This window comes from Atractosteus spatula, chromosome 7, assembly GCF_055471065.1.
Source record: "Atractosteus spatula isolate fAtrSpa1 chromosome 7, fAtrSpa1.hap1, whole genome shotgun sequence".
Classification (NCBI taxonomy): Eukaryota; Metazoa; Chordata; class Actinopteri; order Semionotiformes; family Lepisosteidae; genus Atractosteus; species Atractosteus spatula.
Window position 1 is genome coordinate 27,996,570 of NC_142712.1, and position 26,088 is coordinate 28,022,657.

At 35.7% G+C, this 26,088-nt stretch overlaps 1 long non-coding RNA gene across 1 annotated transcript in view; it reads right to left on the reverse strand.

Moving 5' to 3' along the window:
- Window positions 1-7,534: 7,534 nt before the first annotated feature.
- Window positions 7,535-26,088, reverse strand: part of LOC148830759 (uncharacterized) — a 31,374-nt gene continuing 12,820 nt past the window's right edge. The window contains exon 3 of the long non-coding RNA XR_016091318.1: window positions 7,535-7,580. This is a non-coding gene — a long non-coding RNA (uncharacterized LOC148830759). The remainder of the gene's footprint in view (window positions 7,581-26,088) is intronic.

The window sequence follows — 26,088 nt, forward strand, 5'->3', positions numbered from 1 at the left end:
ATCATGTTTCTCTATAACAATAATAAAAAACATTATTTTACATATCACCTTTATGTGATATCACCTTAAGGACAGCACATACAAGGGTTAATTGCACAATGGACCGCGCAAAGAAATTTAAAATAGTCTTCTTTAGGTGTGAGGGCAGGAGTGGATCGCAGAAGGCATAATCAGCAAATTAGGAAAACAAAGAACAGGACAGGTGAGACGTTTATCCAGAGAGCGAGTGATCAGAAAAAGGAACAGCTGTTACGCCCAGGTTTTACGCTCTCTCTCTGCTGAATGAATAAAAGCATTTTATTAAAAACGCGTTTGCGTTTGTCTGGGTATTTACTTTGTAATCTGTGGTTTACATCTACTGTATTGCTTTGAGATGCCACTTTTAAAGGTGATATGTAAAATAAAGTTTTTTATTATTGTTATAGAGAAACATGATCAGATTTTCCCTGGTTCAGAAAAAAGACGATTAAAATCTGTAATCTTTCCACTTGTATGTCATCGGAAAATACAAGAAGTTTCTGCTTTGTGTAAGGATGGTATCAAAAAGTAATCTAAGTGGTGAGAAAGCTGTGCTCCTCAAAGCGCTTTACAGGATAAAAACAATAACAACAATAGTGTTAGGCTGGGCAAATGATTTTTTTATAGAAATACAAAATGAGATATAATGATGTGTTCCGGCTAAGACATTAACGAGTACAACCCCCCTCTCTGCGGGAGTGCTGGCTGTGACGAATTAAACCGGTTTCACAGGTATTTTCAAAGTAGAAGGGGGCGAGATTTCCAGCGAAAGACACCTCCCCCCTCCAAAACCAAGGAAGTACAGTACTTACTAGTTAAGAAAGCTAGGCTCCTCAATGAAATCGCTTTAACATGCTAATGCGTTGGTGTAACAGTCCGGGCGTGGCAAGCTTCTAATGTCAACTCGACTTGATTGGAAGACAATGAACATATTCTAGCCCTAAATGAATTAATAGCAAACATGGTTTACATAAAAGACATTTTTCCAAGAAAGTTTATAATAATACGATCTATAGTTGAAATCTGAGCCTAAATAAAAAGAAAAAGCATTTTCAGAGAGCAATTACGCTGTGTTTATGTAGAATAAGTGATTAGGTTTATGAGCAATCTAATTACTTATTCATTTAAAACGCTATATAAAATAAAGTTTATTATTAATTTGCTGGACAGAGCAGTGAACATTATTATGCATAAGACAAAGATAACGATCCTGATCAGTTTAGAAATCTGTGTACGCTGTAAGGTTTTTACTTCTTAAACTTTTAAAATACACGTTTCGAATAGAAAGAAATCCTTTTCCTGGTACAGTATATATAGTAAACCAGCACGTCTTTTTTCTCCAATCAGAGGGGTGTCAGATGGTGTCAGCCAATCACCATTCTGAAGCCCTACCATAATCTCTGGTATGGGGAGACCCCAGAATTCTGTCCCATAGTTTAGATAGATGATAGATACTTTTATTGATCCCGTGAGGGAAATAAAGTAAATCATTTTCATTTTAGGAAATTATTAAACGCTCGGTTAAAAGCAAAGGAGATTGTCTGTTATAGTGGACATAAAAACAAGAGTTCGCTGGCATTATATCCTAGAAGACACAGACCAGCGCCAGACCGGGAGAATGCCCGCAGCGTAAAAGAAAATGCCTGATGAACTAGGGACTGGACAGTTTCCAAGTGCTTGTACAATCGATGGAAATGTTCAAATAAATGTGCAAAATAAATAAACAAAATAATCATTTATTTCTTTATCATATTGGCTAGCTAATGACCTCTCTTTGCTAGTTAGTGGCTGTGTTTCTGCGTTGGGTAGCAACGGGTGACTGTTCTCAGGCGGAAGATGTAAACAGCTTAATTTTCGTGTTAAATAATTTTTTAAAATTAAAACTCATTCTATACAACAATCGCATATTTGGGTACCGTTTCATAAAACTTTCATGCTTAAAATGTTTAGGGAGAAATGGAAGACTGGTGTGTATTTTTTCTACCAAGGCCAGCCATACACAGTACAGTTTCCGTACATATACAGTAATGTTTATGTTCCTTAATTAATATCGTTTATGACCTTCAGATGCGTTATGCTCCTCTTCTTTTTATGCTCAGCTACTAAAATTTCCCTTTAGTGGTAAAATTCCATATAAATATTCAAAACTAAGCGGATTAAAATGTGCACAGTGAAGACATTAAATGATTAAATCTTTTCACTACCAACCAATGCACCACGCGTGCCCCTGTCGGTCATTTTGGCCAGCCAATCACTTACCGCGGTGCCCTGTGGTGCCCCACGGTGCCCCGCGGTGGCTTGTGCGTAGTTTACCGTACCCCGGGTTTGTACCGCGCATTTTGAATGGCTGCATCTGTACCCCGCTGTGCTTAGGGTCCTTCATACAGGCAGAAAATGCTTTTAACATTGTCAGGAGACAGATGAGATTGCTAATTTGGAAGGGATTGCCCCCACTGGCTTGAATGAAGTAAAGAAAGATGATTTTTTTTTTCATGAGGCTCAAGTATATGTCAATAATTGACATTTGGTTGTGTGGGGGATGTCAGCTCAAATATCCATTGGTTGCAGCAATTATTGAGAACTGAAATTCTATTGAATTTAATATATATATTGACTTTTTTCACTGGAACCTACCCCATACCTTGTTACCGTTTCCGTAGTAATTTATATATTTTTTTATTTTATTTTTCTAATTGTTGTCAATTAAGTAGTTTATAAGAGAAATTCAGAAGGAAGTCTAGATCCTAACTCACACAATTCTGCACACCTGTTCATATAAGTCTCACATCTGGGACTTCCCATAGTGCATCTCATTCATACTTCTCCCTTCTCCCACCTTCCATCTACACCACAGCAACTGCTTGGCTCAATCCACAAATCACTCAGAAGGGAGGCCTGGGCAGACTTGTCCTTCTGGCTAAGCTAACAATCCTTCACTCAGGTGAGTTCTGCCAAATACACTTTGAATATTTTGTCTCTCACTCACTTTTATTAGCACCTAGCTGAAGAATTTACTTGTACTGTATACAGTATATGCGATGTATTTCTTATTTTTCTAATGGAGATGGGGCAATTATTCATACTTGTTTACTGGATTCTGTGTTTGGGACCAATGGTATTTTAGCATGAAGTAATGATGGCATAGGTATCATGAAGTCAAATAGGACTAGAGTGGGGATCATCTGATCTTGTTTTGGAGATACTCCAAAGTCTGCTTGATTTGCTGTAATTACTGTATGTAGTTTGGAAAATTAATTTGATTATGGAAAATGTACAAGGTTTCTACAGTCTCTTCAGTTGCCTAGTCTTTCTTCTGTAGAGTCAGATGCCTTTGTCCCCATCTGAACTATGCAGAAGATGCAGTGCAGGACATGTCAAATTGATGATATCCCTGTTGGATTGAATCTGATCTTTTGGTCTCAATTAGAGCTCACTCATCTTTTACTTGACATGATATTGTGACACCATATACAGATGCAGCCGTTCAAAACAGGCGGGGTATGCTGCGGTATAACGTGGTGGGCCTGTCGCAGTAAACCGCGCTGTACCGTATGCAAATTAGATTATGTTAACAGTATCTGGAATCACCTTGTAAAACTGGCAGGTGGAGATAATAAAGCTTAACCTCTTCTGTACAGCATTTGAGCTGTCACCAGAAAACATCCAGTTTCGAATCCTGATCACTGCTGAGGGACAATCTTTATTCAATTAGGATTTAAGTTGTATACTCTTTAGACTTTTAAATTTAAACTGTGTATTACAGCATGTTAATCATTATACATTAAAAAGTTGGTATATTTTATGAAAGCAAGATTGCTCAGTTGGACAAAACTGAGCAATACCACCTTTACCATAAATATTTTAATTACGCAGAAATATTTTATGCATCAAAGTCTTTACCTTTATTACTAATAGTATTAATAATGAATGACCTTGGACAAGCTGTAAACTCAAAGTATTACCCTGGTCCACATTCTTTGTAACCGTCTTTGTAAATGAAAATACTTTATTTTTTCATTGACAAAATGTAACACCACAGCATTTCGTTGATCCAATCACGCATTCGTTTCCAATCATAAAAAGTATGCCTTTCACATGCTCATAAACATTAATTTAGGAACATAAACATATTACTGTATGTAAACTGTACTGTATATGGCTGGTCTTGGTAATGTAAAGAACAAATACACACCAGTATTCCATTTCTCCCTAAACATTTTAAGCATCAAAGTCTTACATGTGGTTATTTCGGAAATGTTTTTACATGCTCCTTCTGACCACATTGCTGTACATTTATATACTTTGTGAAAATTGGTCATTTTAACCTTTTCTGTGAATACTCTCGTTATCAGATTAAACAAAAGCATACTTTTAGAATTGGATTAATAGGGAATAGAATATGGATTCGCTTATCTAAATAAATTAATAACTTTGAAAGGCTGCATCTGTAGGTCGGCAATCACTTAAGAGTGTAATCCAGGTGGGTCCACGTTGACTGACATGCCTGTTGGGGAACTTTTTCACTATGTTTTCCCCTTCTCCTGCAAGAATAGTGTACAACAGTGCCCCCTCGTTGGGGGTACCTAGGGCATGAAGCATATTTTTTATATTATTCCCTTACTCCCTTCTAACCTAATTTTCATTCTATGCCCTTTGTTTGCAATATCCCAGTTGTTATCACATAATTTCTCATTCACATACAGTATACATTATGTCTTTGTCCTTCCATAACCTCCTCCAAGGTCAGCTCAAGGTTCACATTGATGATCACTCACAGTAATCTGAGCTCAGCAAACCTCACACCTCTGGTTCGTTACACTCACATGCCAGTCCCTTTTTTACACAAAATCATAATTTTAGACACCATTTGGTTAACATGGATTGTTTTTCTTTCATCTAATCAAACACTTCTAGCATCCTTTCCTGATGGTAATAGATGTGATTTATGTGCTCAGTGTAAAAGCACAGTGAAATGTGATTCCTTTACGCATCCTCATATAGGAAAAAAATTCATGTAAATGTTTATCTTACATACTAAACAGGGTTCTGTTTATATAATTATATGTCCATAAAGAAAGACATATTAAATTAGTAAAATTAAAGGTACTTCTTCTCAGTGCTACAGTATATAGTTTCTATCTAACAGTCTCTCATTCTGTTGAAGTGAATTATGCAATTTCCTCTCCAAGATGTGTTGATTTTGTGAAACTCCACTTATCTAGAGGAGGACATGATATTTCTGTTCTTTTAAAGAGAAAACACTTTGGATTTTCCATCTGACTATGCAGATACCCAGTGGTATCATTTTAATAAATTTTCCTTCCTGTTGATTGTTAACAACAATGCTTCTGTACTTATAGATATACTTACTCAACTTTTGAGTCTATATAAAACATTATAAAGCAAACAATGGTTTAAAATAGAGTAATAGAATTTGGTAATGATTGTTTTTAGTCATTAATGGTTGTTGTATCTGTTAAGTGGAGAACATATTAGTTGATTTGTATAGATGCTAAAACTAATATTTTATGTGTATTTTGTAATTGGTTAAATTTATATCATTTTAATGTCTGTATTCTCAAATGGTTAGCTTCTAGCTTATTATCATTAGCTGATAATCTAATATCAACTAATAATAAAACATTAATCAAAGATCTTGGTTGAGTGAAGTTTGTAATTTCTGACAAAAGCTTTAGTGTTAGCAAAGTTTAAGAAATTATTAAACTTACCTTTATTGAACTTAAATATTAAATTTAAGAAATTAAGAAGTAGGGAGCGTGTTTCTTGATTATTTTTTTCTAATAACGTATTTACCCAATTTAAGAAAGTAATGAAATATTATCACTTATTTGCTTACAAGATGATACACCTCCTTACAATCTTAACATAAAAAGCAATTTGACAGCAATTTAGTTTATTTACAGTCTTAACTGAAACTCCTAAGATTAAATCTTAAAGAGATTAAAGAAATTACTGTGTATCTCCTATAGAAGCCACATCTGCAGACTTTATAAATGGCCTCAGTAAATAGCATCTTCTAATTTGTCTCCACCTTATAGCATGTCTGGAAAACAGGAAATGTTTTTCTAAACAGATTTCCTTTTCCTTTTTGCTGAAAAAAGCTGACAGTCCTTAATTTCTTTAGTGATGGCTGTGTGCATTTAGTGTGTGGCCATTAACTGGCCAACTTTGTTTATCTTAGAGAATTTAGTTAAAATTAGAACTGTTTGAATAAAACATTTAAAATAAAATGCGAAAAGTGGAAAAAACAGTGAACTAATTTAGTTTAGTGCAGTTGATATCAGCCTATAGTCTATCCATGACGAATTAACAGTAACTGTGATACCCTGGATATGCAACCCTGGTCAGTATCCTCCCACTTTCTCCTTAGAACAGTACACTCTTCTTTCAAGACTCAGATCCCATAGCTCTGTTTTATGACCCCCCTTGACTATTAATAGATTATTAACTACACATGTATTAATGTTAACTACACAAAAAAAGTGTTTATTATTTCTGATGTCTATCAATCAGTTGTGTTTTGAGAAGAAAACTTTACATAAGAACATATGTAAGACTGTATATGAGAGGAGACTACTGGGCTCATCCTGCAATCAGTATTAAACGCATACATTAGACGTCTAAATGTGGTCCGCAATTAGTCTAGAATGAAATTCTAATATACGTCTATGTTTAGATGTTCATTATACATAAATGGTTGGAGTTCTATTATACGGATACATTTAGAGGACTATTATACGTATATGGTTAGAGGTCTATTATACGGATAACTTTAGAGGTCTATTATACGTATATGGTTAGAGGTCTATTATACGGATAACTTTAGAGGTCTATTATACATATATGGTTAGAGCCATTATACCATATATGGTATATATGGCTCCACGGCCGAAACGTTGTGTTCTCTTTCTTCTTTTTTTCAGCATGGAATAAACCTATTACTTGTTCCTTTGCAGCCTACGCATACTGACGCAGCTACCCACCTGAACTATATGGTTAGAGGTCTATTATACATCAAAGATAGGTTTTACAGGTGTAGAAACTAGTAAATCAAGCCAATGATTTGGTTTAGAAATTTATTCTGAAAATACACATTCACACCTGAAAAATATGTATTTCAAATTATACATTGTATACAATCAATCAACAATCAACATATGGGCAATAATCATAAAAACACAACTAGTCTTAAACTTCAGCTACACATTCTGGTAACATGGCAATATACAGTATAGTAATGACAAACACAAACTAATTACATTAACACACTAACTCAAACCACATTTTGATTCAAATATAAATTTTAAAATGTACAACTTCTATATTTCCAAGAAAAAAATATTACAATTGAAGTTAAGACGATCTTTGTCCACCATTTACAAATCCTGTCTAATTTTCCTAACAGTTAGAACCAGAAACCTATTATTTTCAGTGTCCAGATCTCCTGGCCCCCTGCCTTGCATATGCATTCTTCAAGTAATGCATTGCGTGCTCCTTTATTTCTTTTTCTGTCGATGTAGGGTGGGACTTCAGCACCACAGCTAGGAGAAAATTATATAATATTACTCCCCAAATAAATGATGATTAATATCTTCTTTAGTATAATCTCAAAAATTAACCATTAAGGTTTACTAAGCTCAAAGCTGAAATAAACGTATAAAATTTGGCTTGAATCATAGCAGTTGAGCAATAAAGTCTGTCCTAATTAAAGAGTACCCAAAGTTTGAAAGTACAACATAGAATAAGAATAATTAGAGAAATGGCAAAATGATTTTCTGTCATCTTCCCCTTCACACTATTTTTATGTGCCATTTTTTGCTTATTAATGTACTATTTGAATCAAAACAATATTAAGTAAGATCTGTATGTATTCAGATATTATTATTATTATTATTATTATTATTATTTATACTTACTCGTCAAAAGAGGATTGCTGAGATATTTGCGGATAAATACTTCAATCTTCTACGATTGAATAACGTGTCCAAAATGGTGACCAACGAATACTAGCAATGCATTGTGGTATATAACCGGAAAATATGCTGGGTTAGATATTTTCTCAACGTATGCATTTATTAATGTTGTCGATATTATGGTTGAAATTTAACATCGATAGTACATCGCGGCTATGTGCCCCCTGCTATGTGCTGATGTGCAATTTTAACGCATGCAGTTAGTAAGGATCAGTCACTGTTGTATGGTATTATATATAATGACATTATGGAATAGGATGGGGACAGGCCTGGCGTCACAGGGGGAGGGAGGAGTGTCACCCCTTCAGTTTTGGGCAAAAGGATTTACTTAACTTAACTTGCGCCCTAAAAAAATAGTTGTACTTTGTCAATGGTCAGACAACACTAATTGACACTAACAGTCACTCGGATTGTTTGATGTGCAGGAGGGCTATCCGTCTAGGAACGGCACATATCAGTGTCGTTAGTGAGTGTTAACATTACAATCCTGTTTGCTCAGGTGGACCGATTCCTTGCAGTAGTTTATCCTTATACTTAAAATCGTTATATAACTAGGACTAGTTCTAGCAGTCTGTGCTTTCTGTTGGTTTTACGACTATTTTTTATTAACGATTCAGAACCTCCGTCAATGTAGCTGCAAAATTGAACGCTTGTGGTACTTTTCGCTCCAGGCAATACAAACCACAAGAGTGACGAAAAATGTGAAACTGAACTTCATCGCAAATACCAGATTGCTAGTCGTTATCTTCTATCATGAAGCACTAATCAATGGCATAGCTGCGAGATTTCATTTGGGTAGCTGCACCGTACAGTTCCGTTTCAACCGAAATATCACCCCCCTCAGAATTTCAGACGCCCCCCTACAGATTTTTCCCCAGGCACCGCGCAGTGATGGGGGACAGGGTGTCCAGGAAATGGTATCAACTTTTCTCAAGAAAATAAAAATAGAAAATCTATAGGCACTCAAACATTTTACTGTTTTTTTCAGGCAGGTGGCAAGACCCCCTCCGTATGTATGCAAAGCTGTCCCAGTGGGCAGTGATTCGTCAAATATACAGTACGTATATACGGCTATACATCTATATACGTCGCTGCGACGTATAATCAACGTCGAATTGCAACCGTAAAATCGATGACATTAATAAACGTATATATAACGTCGAAAACACATCTAACACAGTGCCTGTGCTTTTTACTGTATATATTGTGTGCGCCTCAACTATACGGCAATCTGCATAGTGTACAAAGTAAATTATTTTTGCAGTAATTCATTTATTTACTATATTTATTACTATATTTACTATATTTATTATACAAGTGTAAATAAATGAATTACTGCGAAAATAATTTACTTCGTACACTGTGCAGATTGCTGTATACTCCTAGTTGCGGCACACACGATATATACAGCAAAAAGCCTCAGGCACTGTGTTAGATGTGTTTTCAACGTTATATATGCGTTTATTAATGTTGTCGATTTTACGGTTGCAATTCGACGTTGATTATACGTCGCGGCGACGTACATATACCTATAGCCTTATTTTCGCCGTGATATATACGTATATTCGATGAATCACTGCCCACTGGGGTAACATTTTATCTAGCTTTATTTTAAAAGTTAAACTTAAAATACCTTCACACTTTGCTTTTCACTGTAGGTGCAAAGGAGAAAGAATAAAACACAAAAAATGAAAAAAAAACACCTGCACACCAAAAAATGCAAAACTCACATTTTATTAGAAGTAAGATACCAAGAAATGCTGACATTTAAGTATAAAAAAATGTTCAGCTATTTAATATTACTGGTAATTATGGTCATAATTAGCTTATCAGTGTTTGAGAATATAACATCACACTTCCAGCTAATCAATCCACACATCATATAGTCCAATAAACTACAATGTAAAATAAACAAAGTATATTTTACAGTATAAAAAATCAAATGTGCATGTATAGTCAGAATAATGAAAAGTATAAAAATATGCAAAACATTGAATTTAAAGTATAGTCCATAAATCCCATTCTTCTTTTAAAATCTGAGGTTTCAGAGCTTGAAGATAACGTTTGCAAGTTTATCTGTAATGGATGATCATCATTACTAATCAAAAAGGGATCATGTCCCATAAATTGTAGAAAAAGTATGATGTTCATTACTGAAATGAACAGAATTTGGATAGTCTCTATTGTTTCTATAAATCAGACTTGTGTTCACTAATCATTTTTCACTAGTTTTTCCCTAGTCAAATAATAACAAAAATTGTTCCCGTCAGTTGTTCCTCTTCACTAGTTTTCACTTTTATTACTGTACATTAAGTACAATACCCACAACTGTAATTCCCATTTGGTATGGGATTTAATGTTCATTGTTTGCTATTACTACTGCATGGTCGACTGATCACACAAATTAGGACCATATCTAAAAACCATAAGAGGTGGGTCCTTAAAATGTGTTACCAAGGCAGGTTCAGACAATCCAATAATCCAATAATAAGTTTTGGTCATTTTGTTTTTAAAATATAATTTAGATGTATATGATTGTAACAGACACAGGCCAATTGGGTGAGCTCATTGCAGGTCTGTCTGTACATGACCTATAAAACACTCCCATAGCTCATCCCACAGAGTTAATTTCTTTTTCCTTTTTCAGTCACACCATCACTTTCATCACTTCTTCACAACACCTTTACAGCCCTCAGACAATACGCTCTCACTGTTTACAATATTCACTAGTTTTCCAACATACTAAATCACAACACTATCACCACACACCAACACACAACCACAGCTGGTGACATTTCTCTTTCACATCCAACCAGCCTGTGTCTCAGACATGCCGCACTGTCATAAAGCCAGGAACAGACATGCAATACCTGCTACTCTTATGGTACAGAGTTGGAGGTCTTTTCAGTCACACTTCCTGCTCTCTGATCCAACAGCCACAAGTTCCTCAGTCTGGGTGGATTGCCCTTATAGCTGAATCACCACCTTGTTCACACCCCATACTTCCTCACAAAGTCTGGCTTGTTGTTATCCCTGCTAGGTCACATTTCTGTTCTGGATGTGTAGCCAAGCCAAACAATACTCACTGCTAGAGTGCCACCAACAGGAACAGGACATGTGCCATCTATCATACTTCATGTAAGAGGAGGGGTCCTAATACAGTCCAAAGGCCCTATTCCATCACAACACCTCCAAAACACTCTGCTTTTCTAATATTCTCAGGTACACCAACCCTCTGGGTTCCTAAATCACATATAAAGGCAGATTTTTTCTCCTGAGTGAAAGTTGAAGAAACCAGACAGTTAATTGGTAAATTAAACAACTCTTTATTTTAAGAACACAACAAACACTTGCCAAACAGCAGAGACATTAAACAAATCTGAGGTAGAGAGTATTCAAGTCTTTTTTTTCAAAATATGCGTGAGTAAAATTTACAAAAGAAATATCTTAATAGAAAAATTAAATACTGCAGTGTGATAAAACACACATAGAAGATGGCTCAGAAAGACTGCAATGTTTAAAGTGCTCTGTTTTATGTCTGATCGGTAATTTGGAGATATTTTGGCTTTTTACGAAGTTGAATGACCTTTTCTGTCAACGATGTCATCGTCCTTTGAGCTGGTCGTTGGCAGCACTACATTTGCTTCAGTGTCGCTCATTTCTTCACTCTAACTACAATCCTGTCAGCCACCACTGTGTGGGTAAACACCACGTTAGCTGCCCGGTCTGCAACACGCACGCGCGCACGCGCACTCGCGCAGTGTTTTGCGCAAAGCATAAACATATCGAACATTTATTGAACTTTTGTTAAAAATATATCGCAGAAAATTATATCGCGATAATTATCGTTATCGAATTATCACCCAGCACTACCTCAGTGGCTTCAAAGTTCTTTACAATAGCTGCTCCACCTCTGACACATTGCATGTTTGCATTTTTGCAAAAAGGAATGGGAAGAAATTTGGTCTCATGGCCTTTAAAGGAAGTATGGTCAAGATTATTAAGAAGTGGAAGGTTTATGGCACCACCAAGACCATCAGGCCACCCCTCCAAACTAAACTGAACAAGTAAGAAGTAAACTGATAGAGGCTACCAAGAGGCAAATGGCAGATTTAGGCTTTTAAGACCAAGCCTTGTCAAAGTGTGTGTGTGAAAACAATATTCCACACACTTGTATGACACAAGGAAGGAATTACTAAGAAAAACTGCAGCAAAGCATTTAAGTGATACTGCTAACATGTGGCAAAAAGGATTGTACCCTGACAGCACATCAACCAATGAATACCATCCCTACTGTGAAGCATTGTGGTGGCCGCATTATACCATGTGGATTTTTCTCATGCAGGAATTGGGGCATTTGTCAAGATAGAAGATGTAATGTACAGGTACAGAATGTCCTATAGGAAAACCTACTGCCTTCTGAACAACAACTGAAACTGGGACCAATGTTCACCTTTCAATATGAAAATAGCCAAAGTACACAGCAAAAAATCTACACTGCAGTGGCTAAGGAATAAAAAGGTAAAAGTCCTAGAGTGGCCCAATAAGAGTCTCACTCTAAATCCAATTTATGGCATGTCTCAAAGATTGCTATCCATTACCCCCCCCCCCCACCACCACCAAAGAACTTGATGGAACTCTAATAATTTGTAAATTAGAGTGCTTACATGTGCCAACCTATCCCAAAAGACACATTCTGTAGCTGTAATTGCAGAACAAGGTGCTTCCACCAAGTATTAACTCAGGGGTGTGGAGACTCATCAATTAGGATTTTTCAAACATACAAACATTTTTAACGGTGTGTAAATCAAAAGAAAAATATCCCCATTTTCATGGTAAAATAGTCATAGATTTTCTAAAGACACTGTATACTGTATACAGGACAAGCAAAAGCTTGGCCATTTATGTAAAAGGTAAACTGCTGTCACCCCTGATTGACTCCATAAGCACACATTGCTGAAATAAAACATAGTTGAAAACATCTAGTGAACTAGATGAAATATTTGACAAAATGTACCATTATTGGGGATTCTGAAATTTAAAGAGTATGCCAGAGTATTAAATGACAGTTGAGACCACTAAGCAAAAATTAAGAGATTATCACCAGATGAAAGAATACTTTGTTCCAATTTTATGTTTTTCCACTAATTACCATATTGTGAAGAGATAAAGAATAATATGACCAAATTATAATTTACATTGGTCAAGGGAAATTCCAAAGCAAAGTATATGTTGATAGTACATCTGTATGTACATACTGTATGTATAGAAAGATTTATGTTTCTCGTTATTTCCATTAAACAATGAAGAGTTTGAAGTTTTGCAAAAATGCACCAAAGGATTTCTCACGGTGCAATATGCAGGATTAGATATCCGATCTTTTCTTCTACAAAAAATGTATAGATTACTGAGTGCAATTTAGTCCAGTACAGAGAAGGAGGAAGGGGGAAGCATCCAGCCGAAAAACTATTGTTAAGAAAAATGACCTAAAGTATTAAAAAAAGGCAGAAGACATACATCAGTTAAGTTTATACCCCAAAGTGTGCTAAAACTGTGCAACAAAACGTACAGGAGATAATTAGACCAGGAGACCAGTATGACAACCCAATTCTAAAGCTCCTGCTACCAAATTTTCTTTCTTTTCATTTTCCTGTTGCTCACCTAAGTGGGTTTTTAACTGGGTCATCTTTCTGGAGAATCTTTTGTTGAGGAACAGATGAAACTGAATTTGTTTATTGCTTCCTCTCCAAGCAAGAAGAGACTGAAAAGTAGGTGAACTCTCAAACTGTTCCAATGAATACTAAGAAAACTACTATTCAGCAACTCATTTTTAAATTGGATTAAGTTAGAACTGGACTACAATCTACTAAACCAGAAAGTCTGTAACAGAAAGTAACCAAACTTGAAGATATATTAAGTTGAAAAAATATACAATTTGTGGGATTGCCAGACAGATCAAAACATAACAGCCTGAGTGTTCCAGACCAGGGAACCACATGAGAATTTCTTTATTGAAGAATACAGTGAGATGTTTTATTGAGAGGGTGTACTCTTTCAGGGGCAGCGACAAGCCCATGTTTTTATTTTCCAATGTATCCAGTACACAATACTGACAGCTATTTTTGAAGGAAAGCAAGCTGTCTGGCCCTGTTCACTCAGAGAAGGAAACTGTGCTTTGTTTTTACCTGGATTACAGTCCAATGACAGGTAAGCAGAGACATGCCTTTATAGGAATGAGAGGATTATTGAGGGAGTTCTATGCCTTTCTTTTGTACCCTGCTGTGATTGAGGTTCTGTATAATGGGCAGATCTGAAAGGATGATCCTGCTAGTTTGGATGGAGAAAAAACAAGGAAACCTTTTTCTCTTTTATCTTAATCTTTTCTCTTTTCCTTTTTGGGGGGTTGTGTTCAGTTTTATTTTATTAAGTTCTAATTACAAGGAAAATATTATCTTACTAAATTTACTGAACTGGAAATTATCGCAGCTTTTGTAGAACATGCTCAATAACTCATTTTTTTCTCAGGTCAATGCACTGGAAATTAACTTTAGCAGAAGATTGCTTTGATATCAAACAGTTCAGAGTAACTGTGTGATGTTAAAGCAATCTTCTACTAAAGTTAATGTGTAATTCTAGGCAAGATTTCTAGGTCTTCTTTTGTTTGACATGTGTAAGGCCAATTAAGAAGGGAGTTTTCAGAGGGATGCCAATGCTCTTATATCCCTATTATAGAAATAAAATAAAAAAGACACACCCTTTGAGTGGTGTCTTATCCTATCAGCCCATCTCACTAACTTGCTCAGATGCTGAGCTGTAAACTAAGGTGGCCTCATGCCAGCTGGAAGTATAAACTAGAATAAACTAGTTCACTATGATTAGACTTTCTTAAAAGAATCTGGCCTCCAATGTGTTTCTGTTTCACCATCTTCTATTATGCAGACAACTGTGTCAGTCTTCAATTATACCTGCACATACATTTGATCATCCTGAGTATGATTACCTGGTTGATTCTGGCTTATTCAGTTCCATCCAAATGTATTAAGACAACAAAGTTAAAAATATTATATTTTATATGTATATAACAGTAATAAGTACAATATAATGTTGTTTTTTTTTGGAGTAATTTCATGCATACATTTGATAATGTTAGAACAAAACCTACTTTGTATATGTTACATAACGCACTATCCCTTTAAGAAGGCATAGACCTCTCTGGAACACTTAACCATTCACTTTTTCCATCTCATCACCACACCCCTGGCACTTCAGTATTTCAGGCTCTCTTTATTCTTTTACTGCTCAGTATTCTGGTAGTTTTTCTCCTGGTGCTTGATGCTACTTTTTAATGTTTTTGATTCTGGTTTTTGACTGCTTTTCTACCTGACCTCATTTTTGGATTGGTATTGCTTCTTTAGGCTCTCAGTCTTTCTGGATTTTCAGAGTTTTGGTTTATGACTTTGGCTTAGTGATTTCGGTTATGGCACCCAAGTGGATTATTTGGCTTTTGGAACTTTTGGCTTGGACTTTGGATTTCAATTCTCGGATTTGGCTTACTTCTCTGCATAGGATCCTACCTAAATTCCCTGGCTATTGTAACAATATTTCATTAAACACAGACTTCATTAATAAAACTCATAACTCAAAACTCTTGTATACCACTTTATGCAGATTATTTTTATATGCAGATAATATTTTTCCATCTCCACCTCATCTGCTATGTATTTCTGATTACTATATTTTATCTTGGTATAAACTTAATTGATCAAGGTCAATATTCTACATCTCTGCAGTGGAGAAAGCCTGCCTACCTTTTTAGATACCACCAAATATTTTACATACACTTAGTGTTGAGATTTTACTCTTCTTTACTCTATATCACTGTAAACAATATTAATTAAATTTCTAAACAGGTAAATGTTATTTTGAAAAGATTACTTTATTTGCTTACCCCATATGTCTTCAAGCTCATATATCCATGATTACAAATGAATGTTCTTTCTCATTTAGTTGTAGAACAGTCATTAGTTGTAGAACAGTATTTAGTTCTATAATTTCCATATCTTCACTTCAGCTATTGGATAAATTCATTTAAAATTCATACGAAAAGAAAAAAAAGGTGCCTATTAAAATGTAATATTGCATCTACAATGTCCCTGTCACTACCATATTTTGGCATTTACGTGAGCAAAATGTGATCTTGACATATACAGATGGAGCCATTCATGATGCAAACTCAACACAGAATACTGCAATTTCAGTCGGGGCACCAAACTTAACATTTCACTGGCTGAAGAAGATCTATAGTTGGCATTTGTGGTGTGTTAGATGTTAGTAAAACTATTGCTTCATTTACAGCAACCTGTTTCACTACTGTACTTCTTTGAAACCACTTAATAGGGAATTTTAATATGGAATCCTCGAACTAAAGTGAAATTTTAGTAGCTAAAACTAAAAACCAAAGTATTACTAACCAAAGTATAGTAATGTCTATGTCATTTTGATATTAATTTATGATTAATAAATCATGAAAAATATTCAACACATTTTATATTCAACGTATATAGCTGGTAGTGGCAAAAACAAAACAACAAACATAAAAATAAGATACACAACAGTTTTCCACCTTCTTCATAAACATTTTCTACATCAACGTCTTTAACTCAGTCACTTGCTTTGATTATTTTGGGAGTCTTGACATGCTCTTTTAATTACATCTGTTGTAATCGAAAACGAAATGTGAATCAGAGTGATGCATTGGCAGCTCAGTGGTAGACTTCTCATCTTTCATGCGAAAGGTTCCAGGTTGGATCCCAGCCAAAATGCAAATTGTACTGTTAATAAATTTTCCCATGGGTACAAATAACACTTTCTCTAATACTAAAATAATATGTAAACTATACTCACACTTCTGATCATTTTATATATCACAGTACATTAAATATTAAAATAATATTAATAATATAGTATTAACATAAATTAACTTCCAGAGCAACAATCTCCAGGATGCTCAGAAAGATGCCCTTAAACAGAAATTGCAATTGAGATTTTTACATGTACAGTATGCAACAAAAATGTTTTGATTTAATCTGTTTTTTTTTGTTTGTTTAAATTTACTTTAAATACAAAGTATATTTAAATACAAAGTATAGAGTGAGAAAGAAAATTGGAGGTGTTAACTATTCAGTCATTACAAAGGGTGCAGTGTTGCAAAGATGAGAACATTTGCAAGAAAATGGAAGAGTATGAACTACAGCACGAGTCTTAGTGCCCCAAGGAAAAAATAAAAATAAACTTTTTCTCTTAATTGGGACACAGAAATAATTTTATTAAAATTCACAATTGTAACAAATTATATCAAGTTAACAATCTGTGTAACAATCATGACATTTCCCAAAAATGAAGCTTCTTAATTTTTTTAATATTTGCTGCCATGTTAACATATTTTTATTAAAATAAGATTTAAAATGAAATTGTAGGGTCATTGATGTATTCAATTTAAAGATGGAATTGTGATGTCATAATTATAATAATAATATTTGGATAAGGATTTTAGAAAATGGATGGATTAGTGGATTTATAATTATTAATACGTTCCATTTTTTTAAAGAAAATGTAATTGCTTGCTAATATTAAGAATAAAAAAGGCAACTCTTGTGGTTTTTATTTTACTGTTCAAATGCAAATATTCTTGCGCTGTTATCCCCTCATCCAGTAATTCAGTGTGAGAGATGTCTAGACTGTGTTACTAAGGATCAAGTTCCCTGTACAGTACGTGGTCAAGTGAAATAAGGCCAAAAAATAATCGGAAACAAATCGGCCTCTATATTTTGGGAACAAAACACAACCTTTAAAGGCACAAACTGGCACAAAAAGAGCTCAAACGAATTTGGTGGGTTTCATTGTTTGTGCTGGTTGTAGCTTCATGTAGCTGATTCTCAAATGGATGAAATTTGATCCTGCTTCCTGAAACCTAAAATTCAAACTTTTGTCAACATATTTACTAAAGTTATCTGGCTAAGTAATATAAAAAAGTCCCCTCTTTATACCATCAATATTCAAAACAGAACATCTCCTGGGCACCTGATGATCTCACATGTAAATGTGAAATACAGCAGGGTTGATATCTGCTGTTTTAAAAGAGTTTCAGATTTTTTTTAAAATTTGCATGTGTTGTAACTGTTAATGCAATGGCGAATATAATTGCAATTCTACTGTTTATCACCTAATTTTGAGAGTCATACACTGTTGTACCATTGATGTAGTTGTTTGGAGTCTACACTATTACTCACTGGTGCAGTCTTAGGGTTTTTAAATGAAAATGAATATGCATGTGCTCTGTTGATGTTTGTGATTTAATAATAAATCAAATATACATTTTATTTATTCATGGCATAATTTTCCTACATATTCTTAAGTTATATTGTTTGACTATATTCTGCAATAAGGAAAACAAATCAAATGCAGGACATTTTTCTCCTAATCAGGATTTTTTATCTCTTAATTTGAACTTCCTAAACTCCTACATTATGTAGGACTTTTGATACTATTCTTGTATAGGGCAAGATTAATCACATACAGTGTTTGTAAGTAGCATTAACCCTTGTTGTTGTTGCAAGAGGCTACTTTCCAATTTCACATACAAACACAATTGCTACTATTCCTAACAATTATAATATTGACATTTTCAATAAAATAATGTTTCAAGTACTTAGTTTAGTATAGTGTGATCCACCTGCTTTCACCCATATTTGTTATTTTGAAATGAAAAAAGGTGATATATTTGTTAGAGGTTCAATTTGCAGATTGACTGGAATCGAACCCTGATTTTCCAAATAGCAAGCAAGAATTCTACCACTAATTCTACCATTGCCTGGATCAACTATATAAAAACTCCAAGCACCGCTTTCTACATTATACTGCAAAAAAACAACATTATACAGTATAAAATGTATATAAACAGCAAATAATTGAAATTGCCAATATTATAATTGTTTACAGAAGAAGACGTGATTTGAAATGAAAACATTAAAATGTCAAAAACATTTTATCATAATTATTGTGGCATTGTTGTGGTGAAAGGTAAAGTAAAATCATTTATATAGTGCAGACTTATACAGTACCAGCCCCAACGCAACTTATAGTATGCATCTGTATACAGGAATAAGTCATTCAAGTCATTCACAACTAACTTCTTGTTTTCAAAATGCTTATTTATATTATATATGATATGTTTTTAAATAAACTACATATAATATACTATTAAAAGTAAACATCTAAAATAAAATGATGCATTATTTTTACTATTTATACACAGTAATAATTCTGTATACTGTATGTAATTTAAAAAACTGAACAAATCTGTTAGTGTTACAGTACAGTTTGATTAGTGCAGGACAGAAGTAATGCATTAATATACATTTAATTTTTAGGAATAAAATAAGATTTACTGTACATTATGTTAGACACATGAAACTTCAAGCATATACTGCACCATCTGGCGGTTTTACAAAGTAGTTCATTCTTGCATCAGATTTGTTGAAAAAAATGAAAAACTGGTAGATGTAACCTGACCTGTACTTTGATGTACGGAGCATTATGCCTTGAATATTCTGAATGGGTGCATTTGTAGATTTCAACATCTACAGTAATTACACTGATAAAATCTATATCCAAGCCACATCAGGCCATTACACCATAGTTTATCCTGGATTTTTCCAGATAAATAAACCAGGTCCCCCCTCCAAACCTTCACAGGATTAGTCCAGCACTGGTCTCTATTTATACAGATGGTAGGTGGATCACTTTGTATAAAGTACCTTGCTCAACATCAGAGTTTGCAGTAGGGTCTTGACACCACAACCCACAATCAGGGATTTACACTACGAAAATCAAAATATTCTTACATATTGTAAACTTTTCAGCCCCATAATTACACAATTAATTGTGAATTGGTATTCAGTAGAAAGATTCATATGCAATACTTGTCAATCCCTCCTGTCCTGTTTTCACAATTAAAGCTCTTAACAACTCTTTTCTCTTTTTTACATTGGTGTGACAATGGAATTTGCCTTCTAAAGTTATATTGAATTAGGATGGCCCTTTGTGCATTAAGATGTCAAAACTTGCAATTACAGTTAATTCTCTTGGGCTCTTCTTTTTTGAATTCTTAAATCTTCATTCATCAATTATTATTCCCTGGGGATCTATTGGGGGAATCCCCTGGGGGTCTAAACACCCTATTTGTACATTTTAAACCAAATAGATTGAGTTTTTTCTATTTATAGTATGTGTTTTTGTTTCTGAGTTTATATAACCCATTAGAAGTGGTTTTCATCTGGAAAAGGAATTTTCCTGATAAAGTTATTTTAAGGAACAATATCTAGCACAATACAAATTCTGGCAACCTGAATCAAAACCATTTAATGTTCCAGTTACTTTATTTATTTAATCTATTTAACCTCTTACTGGGCTGTGCTTCCAGCCACAAGCAAGGAAGAGAATAGTGCAACAAACATGCAATTTCCCCCAGCTTCCCACAAACCTGTTTAACCGTAAAGCAAAAAAAAAAGCTTTGAACATCGCAGAGAGTAATAAATAATTATGGCTCTTCAGCACACTTCTGCTCAGCTCACAGCAGGATGAAACCTCTGAGCTACCATCAGTCCAATCCCACTATCATCCATTCTGCAATCTCCCTGCGTTTCTTCATTTAGAAGTCTGTATTTGTTTTCCTTATCGCATCTAAACTCACCCCTCTGAATCTCAAGCCCCCTCTGTTTTTCCTCCATGTCCTTTTAATCTCACTTTTCTCCTGTGCATTTAACTGCATCTTGTGTCCCTATCCCTAATGTTCAATTCAACCCCGTGTTCATTCCTCCCGTCTGCTGCTACTGAGGCCATCTCCTCAGCCCCGGGTCTGTCTGGCGTCCTACCTCCAGCCCAGTCAGCAGTTGTCCCGTGGCTCGTGTCCCCACCCCCGGCATTCAATTCATCCCCGAGTTCCTGTCTCCACTGCTACTGAGGCCATCTCCTCGCCCCCGGGTCTGTCCGACGTCCTACCTCCGCTTCAGTCAGCAGTTGTCCCATGTCTCATATCCCTGTCTCATTCGTGTTTCTGTGCTTGGTGTCCAACTCAGCCCTTATGTCTCGTGTCCTCGTCTTGTTGCGTCTTAATCCCCGGTGTCCAGTTCAGCCTCAGGTTCATCCCTCTCGTTCTCTGCTGCTACCAAAGCTTGAAATTCGTGCAGGTAAGTCCCACTTGTGTCACTGACTCATTCGTGTGTCTATCCCCGTCATCCAATTCGGCATTGGGTTCATTCCTCTCATTCTGTGCTGCTACGGATACCAACTTCTCAGCTCCGGTTCTGCTCTTACTTCACTTTCCAAGCCACATCTGCTTCTGGGTCAGTCCAGCATCTTCTCAATTACAGTACTACAGGGCCGACCCATGCTCAAATGATGAGCTGCCTGGAGGGGGGAGCGGGACACAAAGAGGTTTATTTTCTCCCAATGGGAGTTTTTGTTTTCCTCTCCACAGTCCCAACATGGATTTGTTGAGTGGTCATCATCACTTTCAGTTCCGTTCCAGAATCCAAGCCTTTAGTCTCTTATACTTAACTCTGCCTCGGATACCAAGAGGTTACACATTAACAGGTTTACACGCCTTTCCCATTTACCAAGTTATCACAAGTCCGGAGCTATTGTGGATGTTTTTTCCAACTCAAGGCTGCCTCCTTGCTGCTCAATGTGTATTTATTTAAATAAGCAACTTGCCTTGGTCATCAGAAGCTGTCCTTCTTTGCATACAGTAACCCTAAACACTCCCCCAGTTGCTATCCAACTTCTGTGATGACCCATAGTCATGACACCCCGAATTCTTCTCACCTCCTCCATGCTTTCATAATTCTGCATTGGTGGTTTGGGCTAACGTTTGGTTCTTTTGGGGGTCCTGGCCTCCTTGTCCTATGGCGATGAGGTCAGCCCTCAGCCAAGTGGGTTAAGCCAAAATTTCACTCCATGTTTTCATAATTCTGCATTGGTGGTTTGGGCTAATGCTTGGTTCTTTTGGGGGTCCTGGCCTCCTTGTCCTATGGCCATGAGGTCAGCCCTCAGCCAAGTGGGTTAAGCCAAAATTTCGCTCCATAATCCTTTCATGATGCTTTAATCTTGGGTGTTGTCATTCCAAGTAAAATGGAATTTATAACAAAAGTTTGGGAGGAATGACAACAACCAAGTTCAATCAGACTGTCAGTAATTAGCAATCACTCCTAACATCCATTCCTCTCCCAAAACACTATAAATACTTACTGTACAAGATCACTATCTCTCTCTCTTGCATGTTTCTTGCATCTAACCTCCACCCCATCTCCACCTCTGCAGATACCCCTTGGTCACCCTGCATGGGGGTCCTGGCCTCCTTGTCCTATGGCAGGAGGTCAGCCCTCAGCCAAGCAGGCTAAGACAAAATTTCACTCCATAATCCTTTCATGATGCTTTAATCTTGGGTGTTGTCATTCCTAGTGAAATACTTATATGGATAGAAGTGTCTGATCAGTGGAGTGTTTATGCAAGAAATTTTAACAAAATGGCAAACAGCAGTTAGAGAGAGGAGACTCTTGGAGACAGAAAACTTTAGAAAACAATTGGTGCCTGACAGCACAATTGCCAGTAGGTTTGACAATTTGAAAAACTGACAGTTTTTTTGTTATTCCCATATGTTCTAACACCAACCAGGCCTTTAGATTTCAAAATCTAAAGAAATCATTATATTGTACTTGGAAATTTGGTATCACTCACATTATAAATTGTATTAGGTAGACAACAAATATTATCTGTCAGATTCCAATAAACCCCCTTTAATCACGATGAATTAATTAAGTCTGAAGTCTATAAGTGCTTGCCATGTATTGTAGAATGTGGACTTATTATGGACATCAGGTAATAGCTAACACATAGAGAAAGGTCCTTTTCTTTTTGCAATACTGAGTTCTGTTCAGTTTATTGTCATATTCACAAGTGCAATTAAAATACTTATTTGCATGTATGCTCCAATACAAAGACATTAAAGAAATCACCAAAAACATAAACACAGAACAGCAGCAGCACAACAATAAATTAAATAGATAGATAGACAAGACTTTATGGATCCCGTAGAAAAATTTATGAAATTTCCTTAAAAGTTGAAATAACATACAACTTAAAAAAACATCAGTGTGAGTCAGTGGTAAGGTTAGAGTTCAGTAATCTGACAGCTTGTGGGAAGAAACTGTCTCTGAATCTGGTAGTTCATGCCTTTATGCTCCTATAACACTTACCAGAGTAAAGGGGGGAGAAAAGTGAGAAACAAGGATGACTGGTATCCTTAATGATACTTCCAGCCTTCCTGAGACAGCAAGTTGTAAAAATGACCACAATAGAGAAGCGCTGTACTCCAATGACGGACAAAACTCCAATGATGGACTAAACACCAATGATAGTAAAGAAGTAGTAACAAAGCCTCTTTCTATAGCAGTCTGTGTTATCTCAAATCGTAAGGGTCATCTCTGATCCCAAAAAGGCAAGAAAAAACTTTGCACTAATGTTAGCAAACTTATGGAACTTGTTTTTATTTATCATCTGTAGTGCCTATTTTAAGACCACCAATTGATTTACTTTCTGGGGAAATATCAAGATTTGTCAGTATCATACAGAATATTAGAGCTATGTACTTTTTAATCCAATAAGTAGAATTAAGAAATTAATAGGATCAAGTCAAAAAATGATGTTGCCTCTGAAAGTCTTAATAGAGGAAATATTTAAAGAAGCTTTCATTGTTGCAGAGAATTAATGCTCAGAGATGGTTCAGCCTTCTACCAAGAAAATAATAATAATAATAATAATAATACTAAGCTACCAAGTTCTATGTAAAAGTAACTCTGCACATGGTCTGCGCAAAAGATTGAGTTCTCTCTTATATTCAATTCAAATACAAAATTACAGAAAAATAGATTTTTAGTGTGAGCTCAAGGGGTTGTAATTCAGATTCAAGATACAAGGCTGAGATACAAGTGCACTAGCCCTCCTTATGAAGGCATTTACTGCATCCTATAAAACACTGAGCCTCAGTTAACAGAAAGAAATTTGTGTATATGGGCTGAAATGAACTGTTTTCTGAGGGAATTATCGATAGAATGTCCACATTAATAAACTGAGAAAAATGAATTCCAATGTGATAATTACATAAAATACTTAGCAGATGGGTTAAACATTTGCCAATTCAATTAGTTTAGATATAAATTCATGCTGAGCAACATATGCAGCATTTTGTGAGAGGCCCTGCTGTGAATATGATCCATCAAGAGCTAGATTAAAAACTACATTCATATCAGAAGCAATCATAAAACTATTTTAAGAGTGGTCTGATCACAGCTGGCTAGTGAAATAAAGAATTCTGAGTCAAATGTGGTCAAGAAACAAACGAGAATAAAAAAATCTATAACCCTATAAAGTTTTCAAAATATATATTTCTCTATTTATCATCACACCACATACACAGGATAAAATAATAACACAATGGCACAATAATGTTATGTAACCAGGTGGTTATGGAGGGGATATTTGAAATCTGACACTGAAATTGGTAGCTGTTGCTTTAAGACATGCACGTATGAGTGACGGCAGCGCGCCAGTAATTGTGGGAGTGGACATCGTAAAGTTGCGTGTGGTGTGTGGCTACGTGTGATGTGAATGCAGAGGTAAATGTTCAGAATTTAGTTGATTGTGTAGCTATTGAAAATGAAGTTTATTAATTTAAATAAAGAGATGTATATTTCTGATATATGAGTGGAGGGTGACATATTAGTTAGAGAAAATTGGTGGATGTTTAGGGATGAAGTGATCCCGACCCCCATGAGGTACTAGTGCTGTGTGGGTGAGTTGGCAGGAATAATGTCCACAACGTTGAATGGTCGTACATTTGTGTTAGATGTTTGTGTTTCTTTAACCATTGTTTGTAGAGGAAATGATTTGTTTTGTTCTTTGATAATAACCTTATTCTGTTTAACTTGTTCAGAGCGTGTTAAAAGAAGACTGTGATATTCTGTGCGTCTTGGATTAGACGAGATCAAAGAGTGAGTAGTTTTTTTTATATATTTCTGTGATGTAATGGGACCAATGAAGAATGTGGCATCAGACTAATGTAGAGTATTTCTTTCCTTAGGGAAATTGCCACTACGTATTTTTTCTTTGTCTTTGTTATTTTAGTAGTGCTTTGTGCATCCTGGTGTGTATATATCTCCATGTATATCTATGTGAAGCTTTTGGGTTAAAGGGTATACTGCATCCAATCTAAGTTCTGTAACAGAAAATAATACAACCACTTATTTATATGATTTAATGCAGATCCAGAATTTAAAAAATCCCCATTTAAATTCATTGTAGTACGGTGTGTTCTTTGCCGGGTTACAAATTTTGGTACCAGAAGTGGGGTATTCTGAGCATTTGGATGAAACTTCAGATGCAATATAAGGTAAAATAAATAAAAAAAATACGGTAGTGGTAAAGAGCTGCACTGCCGGTGTCCGGTCTGTGCAAAGAGGTGTGGGAATGGGAAGGTGAGCATCCTGGACATCCGGAGCAAGGACCCAGGAGAAGATCGCCAGCATAACCAGCATTCCGGACTGTGCTAGTGCACGTTGGCAGAGACTTTAGTGCTATTTAGCACTTTCTGTTGCCAGTCATTGAGTTTGAGTTCTTCGGGCAAATAGTGCATTATACAATGTCACGAGAAGCAGATGACGGTTCTCTCTCAGAGGAGGGAACTCTTAATGAGACAGATGTGCAAACTCAGCTTAGGAAGTTGAATAGGAAGCATGAAGAAGCAATGGCAAATATTGCTGCTTGGAGTAATACATCCTCAAGATCTTATGTCTATGTCCCTAGGGAACGTCATATTTCTCCGTTTAGTGGTGATTATGAAATAGATGGCAGGTCAGTTGATGACTTTATTGAAGAAGTAGAGCGAGTACTGCGTGTTCGGAACCAGTCACCAGTTGATCAGTTTGATTTTGTTATGTCTCTTCTGAGAGGTCCAGCCTTA